Below are 7,999 nucleotides of genomic sequence, written 5' to 3' on the forward strand. Positions count from 1 at the left end.
GGGCAAGCGGGGGGAAGGGCAGGGCACTGGGGAGTGCGGCAGGACAAAGGAATCTGGGGATACCGGTTCATAATTCCTAGAAAGCGGGTGTCGAGCTGGATGGGGCCAGGACAAAAGCCTCTGGCACGTTGGCATTTGTCACTGAGGACAGGAAGTGGGCTGTGACGTTGAAGTTGGATAAGACAGCGCAGGAAAGATATTAAGCAATTCGGGGAGAGTTTGCCAGGATGTGGCCGGGGCCCCCCCCCCCCCCCGCCGCCCCGAGGGGAGATTGGGAGGGGGAAGGTTGAACGGGTTAGGGCCTCTATTCGCTGGAGAGTCGCTGGAGAGGGAGGGGGACAAGATTCCGACGGGTAACCTCTCCCTCCGAGGTTGGGGGGGGGGGGGCGGGGGGGGGGGGAGGTGAGACCAGAGGTCAGGGGTTAAGGGTGAAAGGTGGGATGTCGAAGGGGAGACCCCCATTTGGAACACCGCGTGCAGTTTGGGGCCCCCTTATCTTAGAAAGGACGGGCTGCCGCTGGAGAGAGTTCAGAGAAGATTCACGAGGATGATTCCTGGAATGCAGGGACTAACATATGAGGAGCGTTTGTCAGCTCTTGGACTGTATTCATTAGAGTATAGAAGACTGAGAGGGGATCTCATAGAGACATTTCGAATGTTGAAAGGGCTGGACGGAGCAGAAGTGGAAACGCTCTTTCCCTAGATGGGTGAGTCCAGGACAAGAGGTCACAGTCTTCGAATTAGAACATGGGGGGGGGGGACGGGACTCGGAGGGTGGGGTGGGGGGTGTGTGCAGGGTGGGTTTCACGTCTAAGGGGGGGGGGGGCTGAGGGAGCTCGGCAGAGTGACAGGGCCCCCGACGCCGCGCTTTCTGGGGGATCCGGCCGTGCCCGCGCTGGGTCTCCGCTTTACCTGGGCAGAGGTGAGAGTAGAACCCTTCCTTCGTCAGCATGAGGAGCAGGGAGGCCCAGCCCAGCAGCACGGCGGAGAAGAGCAGGTTCTCGATCACCGCGGTGACCATCATCCACCAGCGCCTTCGGTAGGCCTGAGCGAGAGAGGGCGCCATGGCTGTGGGGCAGAGAGAGGGAGAAAGGGGTGAGAGAGGGGTCGGCGAGAGGGAGAGAGGGGGCAGAAGGTGAGTGGGGGTGAGAGAGAGAGGGAGCGTGAGCACGGGAGCGAGGGAGAGAGGGGGCAGAAGGTGAGTGGGGGTGAGAGGGGGGGCGTGAGCACGAGAGAGAGGGGGCGTGAGCGAGGGAGAGAGAGGGGCAGAAGGTGAGTGGGGGTGAGAGAGGGGCAGAAGGTGAGTGGGGGTGAGAGAGAGAGAGGGGCAGAAGGTGAGTGGGGGTGAGAGAGAGAGAGGGGCAGAAGGTGAGTGGGGGTGAGAGAGGGGGCAGAAGGTGAGTGGGGGTGAGAGAGAGGGGGCGTGAACACGGGTGCGAGGGACAGAGAGGGGCAGAAGGTGAGTGGGGGTGAGAGAGGGGGCAGAAGGTGAGTGGGGGTGAGGGAGAGGGGGGAAGGTAAGTGGGGGTGAGAGAGAGAGGGGGGCAGGTGAGTGGGGGTGAGAGAGGGGGGCGGCGAGCACGGGAGTGAGGGAGAGGGGGGACAGAAGGTGAGTGGGGGTGAGAGAGTGAGGCGGCGAGCACGGGAGCGAGGGAGAGAGAGGGGGGCAGAAGGTGTGGGGGTGAGAGAGGGGGGCATGAGCACAGGTGCGAGAGAGGGGGCAGGTGAGTGGGGGCGAGAGAGAGAGGGGGCAGAAGGTGAGTGGGGGTGAGATAGAGAGGGAGCGTAAGCACGGGAGCGAGGGAGAGAGAGGGGCAGAAGGTGAGTGGGGGTGAGAGGGGGGCAGAAGGTGAGTGGGGGCGTGAGCACGAGAGAGAGGGGGCGTGAGCACGGGAGCGAGGGAGAGGGGGGCATGAGCACAGGTGCGAGAGAGGGGGGCAGAAGGTGAGTGGGGGTGAGAGAGAGAGGGAGCGTGAGCACGGGAGCGAGGGAGAGAGAGGGGGGCAGAAGGTGTGGGGGTGAGAGAGAGGGGGCAGAAGTTGAGTGGGGGTGAGAGAGGGGGCAGAAGGTGAGTGGAGGTGAGAGAGAGGGGGGCAGGAGGTGAGTGGGGGTGAGAGAGGGGGCGTGAGCATGGGAGCGAGGGAGAGAGAGAGGCAGAAGGTGAGTGGGGGTGAGGGAAAGTGGGGGGCAGAAGGTGAGTGGGGGTGAGAGAGGGGGTGTGAGCATGGGAGCGAGGGAGAGAGGGGGCAGAAGGTGAGTGGAGGTGAGAGAGAGAGGGGGCAGAAGGTGAGTGGGGGTGAGAGAGAGGGGGCAGGAGGTGAGTGGGGGTGAGAGAGAGGGGGCAGGTGAGTGGGGGTGAGAGAGGGGGCATGAGCATGGGAGCAAGGGAGAGAGGGGGCAGAAGGTGAGTGGGGGTGAGGGAGAGGGGGCAAGCGAGGGAGAGAGGGGGCAGAAGGTGAGTGGGGGTGAGAGAGAGAGGGAGCATGGGAAAGAGTGAGAGGGGTTATGAGGGAGTGAAAGAACGAGAGGGTGAGAGAGAGAGGGAGCATGGGAAAGAGTGAGAGGGGTTATGAGGGAGTGAAAGAACGAGAGGGTGAGAGAGGGGGCGAGAATGGGGAGAGAGGGAAGGTGAGTGGGAGTGAAAGGGTGAGAGGGGCTGTGAGAGGTGTGTGTGTGTGTGCAAGAGAGAGTGGAAGGGTGAGAGGGAGGGGGAGAGGGAGGGGGAGTGGAGGGGGAGTGGAGGGCAAGGGGCAGAGAGAGGGAGGAAGAGGGAACCTCTGTTGTGGCGGCAGGTAGCATCAGGGACACCTTGAGGGGTACACAAATAAGAAAGAAGAGGGCATCTGCACACACACCACGCTGGGGACACTCGGCTCTCCTCCCCCCGACAGGCTTGCCTGGCCCGCCGAGTTCCTCCAGGATCAGAAAGGTGTTTCTTTTTTAAAACAAGGAGAGATCGGGGGGAGGGGGGAGGGAAATGCGGACATCTGGGACGGGCCGAGATGGGAATCTTGGCCTGCACAGCCCAGTTGAGCCAAAAGGCCTGTTTTCCAGGTGTGTGTGTGAGAGAGAGAGAGACAGAGACAGAGAGAGGGAGAGGAGAGAGAGAGAGACACACACACACACAGAAAGCGAAAGAGGGGAGAGAGACACACACACAGACAGAGAGAGGGAGAGAGACACACACACACGGACAGACAGAAAGAGAGAGAGACACACACACACACACAGAAAGCGAGAGAGGGGAGAGAGAGACACACACAGACAGAGAGAGGGAGAGAGACACACACACACACACACACACACACACACACAGAGGGGAGAGACACACACAGACAGACAGGGGAGAGAGAGAGAGAGAGACACACACACACACACACACACACACACAGAGGGGAGAGAGAGACACACACAGACAGACAGGGGAGAGAGAGAGAGAGAGAGAGAGAGACACACACACACACACACACACAGAGGGGAGAGACACACACAGACAGATGGGAGAGAGAGAGAGAGAGAGAGAGAGAGAGAGAGAGAGAGACACACACACACAGAGGGGAGAGAGAGACACACACAGACAGATAGGGGAGAGAGAGAGAGAGAGAGACACACACACACACACACACACACACAGGGGAGAGACACAGACAGACAGGGGAGAGAGAGAGAGAGAGACACACACACACACACAGAGGGGAGAGAGACACACACACACAGACACAGAAAGCGAGAGGGGAGAGAGACACACACACACACGGACAGACAGAGACAGAGAGAGACACACACACAGAGACACAGAGCGAGGGAGAGAGAGGGGGAGAGACGGGGTGGTGTGACAAAGAGGGGGTCAGAGAGTGGGGAAAAGCTGGAAGCCCGAATGCAGCGCGCACGCCCGGGAACAACCGCTTCCCCCTTCAGATGCTGCCCGACCCGCTGCCGAGTCCCCCCGGCAGGTTGTTCACTCACTCACTCTCACACACACACACACACAAGTCCGTGACGTGGAGACGGATACACACACAGATCACGACAGGAGAGAGTGAGACAGACAGAAATACACACGCACACGGGTACGCAGAACTGACAGATAATTTTTTTTGTGATAGGGAATGAGGAGGGGGGCACTGGGAGGGAGGGGTGAAGAGTGGGGACAGAGGGAGGGTGTGAACGGGCTTCTCCTGGGTGTGATGGCCCTGTCCCCTGTCCCCTGTCCTTGTCCCGGGACGACGGGGGAGGGAACGAGAGGGAGAGAGACACCGGACACCGCCGGCCCATGTTGACAGGCGGCAGCGGCTGATTGCCCCAGAGCTGGCCCCGGCCCGCGCAGGTACCCCCCCCCCACCCCACGAAACCCCCTCAGCGTGGGGAGGGGGGGGTGGAAATTACTCCACGCCGGGCAGGAGCTCCGCGCTCGGCGGGACGGTAAAAGTCGGCGCGGACCGTTTCTCCACAAAGTTTCGGGAAACTTTTTGTTTTCTCTCTCTCTCTCTCTCTCTGTCTGTCTGGGTGTCGCGGGGCGCAGCTCACCTGCTCGGCTGGACGCGGCGCCGGTGTCTCCGGGTGCGGGAGGGCGCGAAGGGGAAGGCGGGCGGGCGGGCGGGGAGGAAGTTGAGCTGCGCCGAGCTGCGGGGCGCGATTCGCCTTTCAGCCACGTGGTGAAACCAGCAGCATTTCAGGATCGCACTGGCGTGCGTGTGGTATGTATAGACGGCTGAGGGGGCGGTGAGTCACACTTGTCAGGTCAAACACCGAGAGAGAGACTGTCACTATGACCGTCTGAGAGTTTGTGAAAGGGAGGCGCGGGCTGTGTGTGGGTGTGTGCCTGTCCCTGGGGGAGGAAGGATAAACTATCTGCGCTTTGTACATACCGGAGGGGTTAATGAGTCAAACGGGCGGGCAGTGCTTGGCAGGTAGAGAAAGAGAGAGAGTCCTGTAGGGGGTTGCAGAGGCGGAGACAGCGGAAAACGCGTTGACAGCCAGAGACCGAGAGGGGCGTGGGTCCGATGTCACGCAGGCAGGGCTTGTGAGAGACAGGAGAACAGAGCTGGGTGTGTGTCAGAGAGAAAGTATGTATGTGTGTGTGTGTGTGTCAGAGAGAGAGTATGTGTGTGTGTATGTATGAGTAAGTGGTGTGTTAGAGAGAGATGTATGTTTGTGTGTGTGTGAGAGAGAGATGTGTGTGTTTGTGTATGTGAGAGACAGAGAGATGTGTGTGTTTGTGTGTGTGTGAGAGAGATATGTGTGTGTTTTGTGTGTGTGTGTGTGTGTGCGAGAGAGATATGTGTGCGTTTTGTGTGTGTGTGTGTGAATGAGTGGTCTGTTAGGGAGAGATTGTGTGTCTGTGTGTGAGAGAGAGAGATGTGTGTGTTTGTGTATGTGAGAGACAGAGAGATGTGTTTGTGTGTGAGCTGGGGGGTGTGCAAGGGAATTGTGTGTGTGAGTGAGAGAGACAGAGGAAGTAATTACAGCGATAAAGCAAGAAATGGGTCCTCAGTCCCAACCCACCGCTGTCTTTCTGAGCCCTTCAGGCGTGCCGCTGTTTTGTCCGCCTCCCTGCCCTCGTGCCTTGTAAACATTGTGATGGTACCCGGGCGTACCATCCCGGCTCTGTGTAGCAGACTGGCCCCTTTAAACCCTCAGCCTCGCTCCTTAAACTTGGGGGTCTCTCGTGTGAGTGTGTGTGTGTGTGTGTGTGAGTGTGTGTGTGAGTGTGTCTGTGTGTGAGTGAGTGTGTGTGTGTTTGTGTGTGTGTGTGCCTGTCTGTGTGAGTGTGTCTGTGTGTGTGTGTGTGAGTGTGTCTGTGTCTGTGTGTGTGTGTGAGTGTGTCTGTGTGTGAGTGAGTGTGTGTGTGTTTGTGTGTGTGAGTCTGTCTGTGTGAGTGTGTCTGTGTCTGTGTGTGTGTGTGTGAGTGTGTCTGTGTGTGAGTGTGTGTGTGAGTGTGTCTGTGTGTGTGTCTGTGTCTGTGTCTGTGTCTGTGTGTGAGTGTGTATATCCGTAGATCCGGATCACACACCGGGTGTTTTACCGCACTCGCACCTCCGGTCTCCTCATCCCACGCCGAGAGTTTCCTGCGCGCCGCTCCCGGCCTCTGCCTCCAGTTCTGGGAGTTCCCGCACGCGGTTCCGGCCTCCCCGCCCGGCCGGGCACTCGCCTCTCCCTCTGCCACGAAGTTGCCTCTCTTGCAGCCCCTGCACACCCACCCCCCCACCCCATCCCATCCCATGTGGGATCCTGGCCTCCGAGAGAGCTGGGCAGGGACGCAGGTCGTCCGCGGTCCCTCCACTCCGGGTCTGGGGGCAGAGGGCACGGGTAGATGTTGGTACCACCCTGTGCCAGGGCTTCCGAGGGATTGGCTCGCCGATGCTGCGTTTGGGTTCTGGACGGAGGGAGGGAGGGAGGGAGCGGAGGGGGGGGAGAGAGTGACGACGTAGGTGAAGGAGAGGGCAGTGAGAGCTGAGAGGGGGGGAGGAGAGAGCGGACACCGGGGTGGGGAGGGGGCTGAAAGGGGGGAAAGAGTGGAGGAGGGGGAAGGGAGGAGAGCAAAAGGTCGGTGGGGGGGATAATGAGGAAGAGAGAGGAGAGGGGAGAGAGATGGCAACGAGAGGGGAGACTGGGTATAAAGATTGAGAGGGAGGGGCTGGAAGGTTATGAGAGGGTGGGGGGAGGGGGTGCGAAAGGGAGGCGGGTAGGGAATGGAGTGGAAGGGGTAAGCGGTGGGCGAGAGAGGGAGATCCTCCTTGTTCTGCCAGCCATTGAGGATTATTCCTCTCGATCCCTCTCCTCCCCCACGCCCTCCCTCCCTCTCCGCCCCTCTCTTCCTCTTCACCGTCCCTTTACTCCTCCACCACCCTTCTTCCCTCCTCTCCCTAGTCTCTCCCCTCCTCCATCCCCCTTCCATCCTTCCCCCGTACCCCCCCCCCACCGCTCCCTTCCTCCTCCCTCGATAGGTCTCAAAGGTACAAGTGATGTCGGGGTAAAGTACACAATGAATGAACAGAACTAATCTGAGTTAAATGTTAAAACCCCTTCCCAGTTCCCTCTTCCTTCCCCTCCACTCCTTACCCCTTCCTCTCCCCTCTTGCTAATCTCACCCCTCCTTTCACCTCTCCTTCCCGCAGTCTCCCTTCCGACACCAGTCCCCCCCCCCCTTTTCCCTACCCCCTCCTTTCCCCTCCCTCCGAAGTTGCTCCAAAGTCGCCCCCCACTCCGTCCCAAACCCCGGGTCCAGTCAGTGTCCCGGGCGAGCGGCCCGAGAGCGGAGAGAGGGGGCTTCGCCGTCGAGGACCGTCACCAGGGGCGTTTCGGACAGGGGGAGGGAGCGGGAGGGTTGTTCGGTGGGTGGGGGAGAGGTCTGTGTCTTCGGGGAAGGGATGGTGGAAGAGGAAAACGGAACGAGAGAGAGGAGCAGGAGGGAATGAGAGAGGGAGGGAGAGAGCAGGGAGAGAGGGAGGGAGGGAGAGAGGTGGAGAGGAATGAGGGAGGAGGAAGAGGAGTGAGAGTGGGAGGGAGAGGAGTGAGAAAGGGAGGGAGGCAGAAGGAAGGGGAGGGAGGAGTGAGAGGGGAGAGGAATGAGGGAGGGAGGAAGGGAGAGAGGACGGGAATGAGAGAGGAGAGAGGGAGGGAGGGATAGAGGGTAGGAGGGAGAGGAGTGAGAGGGTGGGAGAGAAGTGAGAGAGGAGGGAGAAGAGAGAGACGGAGGGAGGAGGGGAGAGGAATGAGGGAGGAAGGGAGAAAGGACGGGAATGAGAGAGGAGAGAGGGAGGGAGTGATAGGGTAGGAGGGAGAGGAGTGAGAGGGTGGGAGAGAAGTGAGAGAGGAGGGAGAAGAGTGAGAGACGGAGGGAGAGAGGAGGGGAGAGGAATGAGGGAGGGAGAGAGGAAGGAGGGAGGGAGAGAAGAGAGGAGGGAGGAGTCAGAGAGACGAGGGAGAGGAATGTGAGAGGGAGAGAGGAGGGAAAGAGGGAGACAGGAATGAGGGAGGGAGGTAGAGAACTAGAGAG

The 7,999-nt window shown here is 60.0% G+C and overlaps 1 long non-coding RNA gene across 1 annotated transcript; it reads left to right on the plus strand.

Annotated features, from left to right (window-relative positions):
* Positions 1-4,533: 4,533 nt before the first annotated feature.
* LOC132386892 (uncharacterized) lies at positions 4,534-7,148 on the plus strand. Its single transcript, XR_009509699.1, has 2 exons — positions 4,534-4,697; positions 7,034-7,148. It is a non-coding gene; the product is annotated as an uncharacterized LOC132386892 (long non-coding RNA).
* Positions 7,149-7,999: the final 851 nt, after the last annotated feature.

Source organism: Hypanus sabinus, unplaced genomic scaffold (assembly GCF_030144855.1).
Source record: "Hypanus sabinus isolate sHypSab1 unplaced genomic scaffold, sHypSab1.hap1 scaffold_1369, whole genome shotgun sequence".
Taxonomy (NCBI): domain Eukaryota; kingdom Metazoa; phylum Chordata; class Chondrichthyes; order Myliobatiformes; family Dasyatidae; genus Hypanus; species Hypanus sabinus.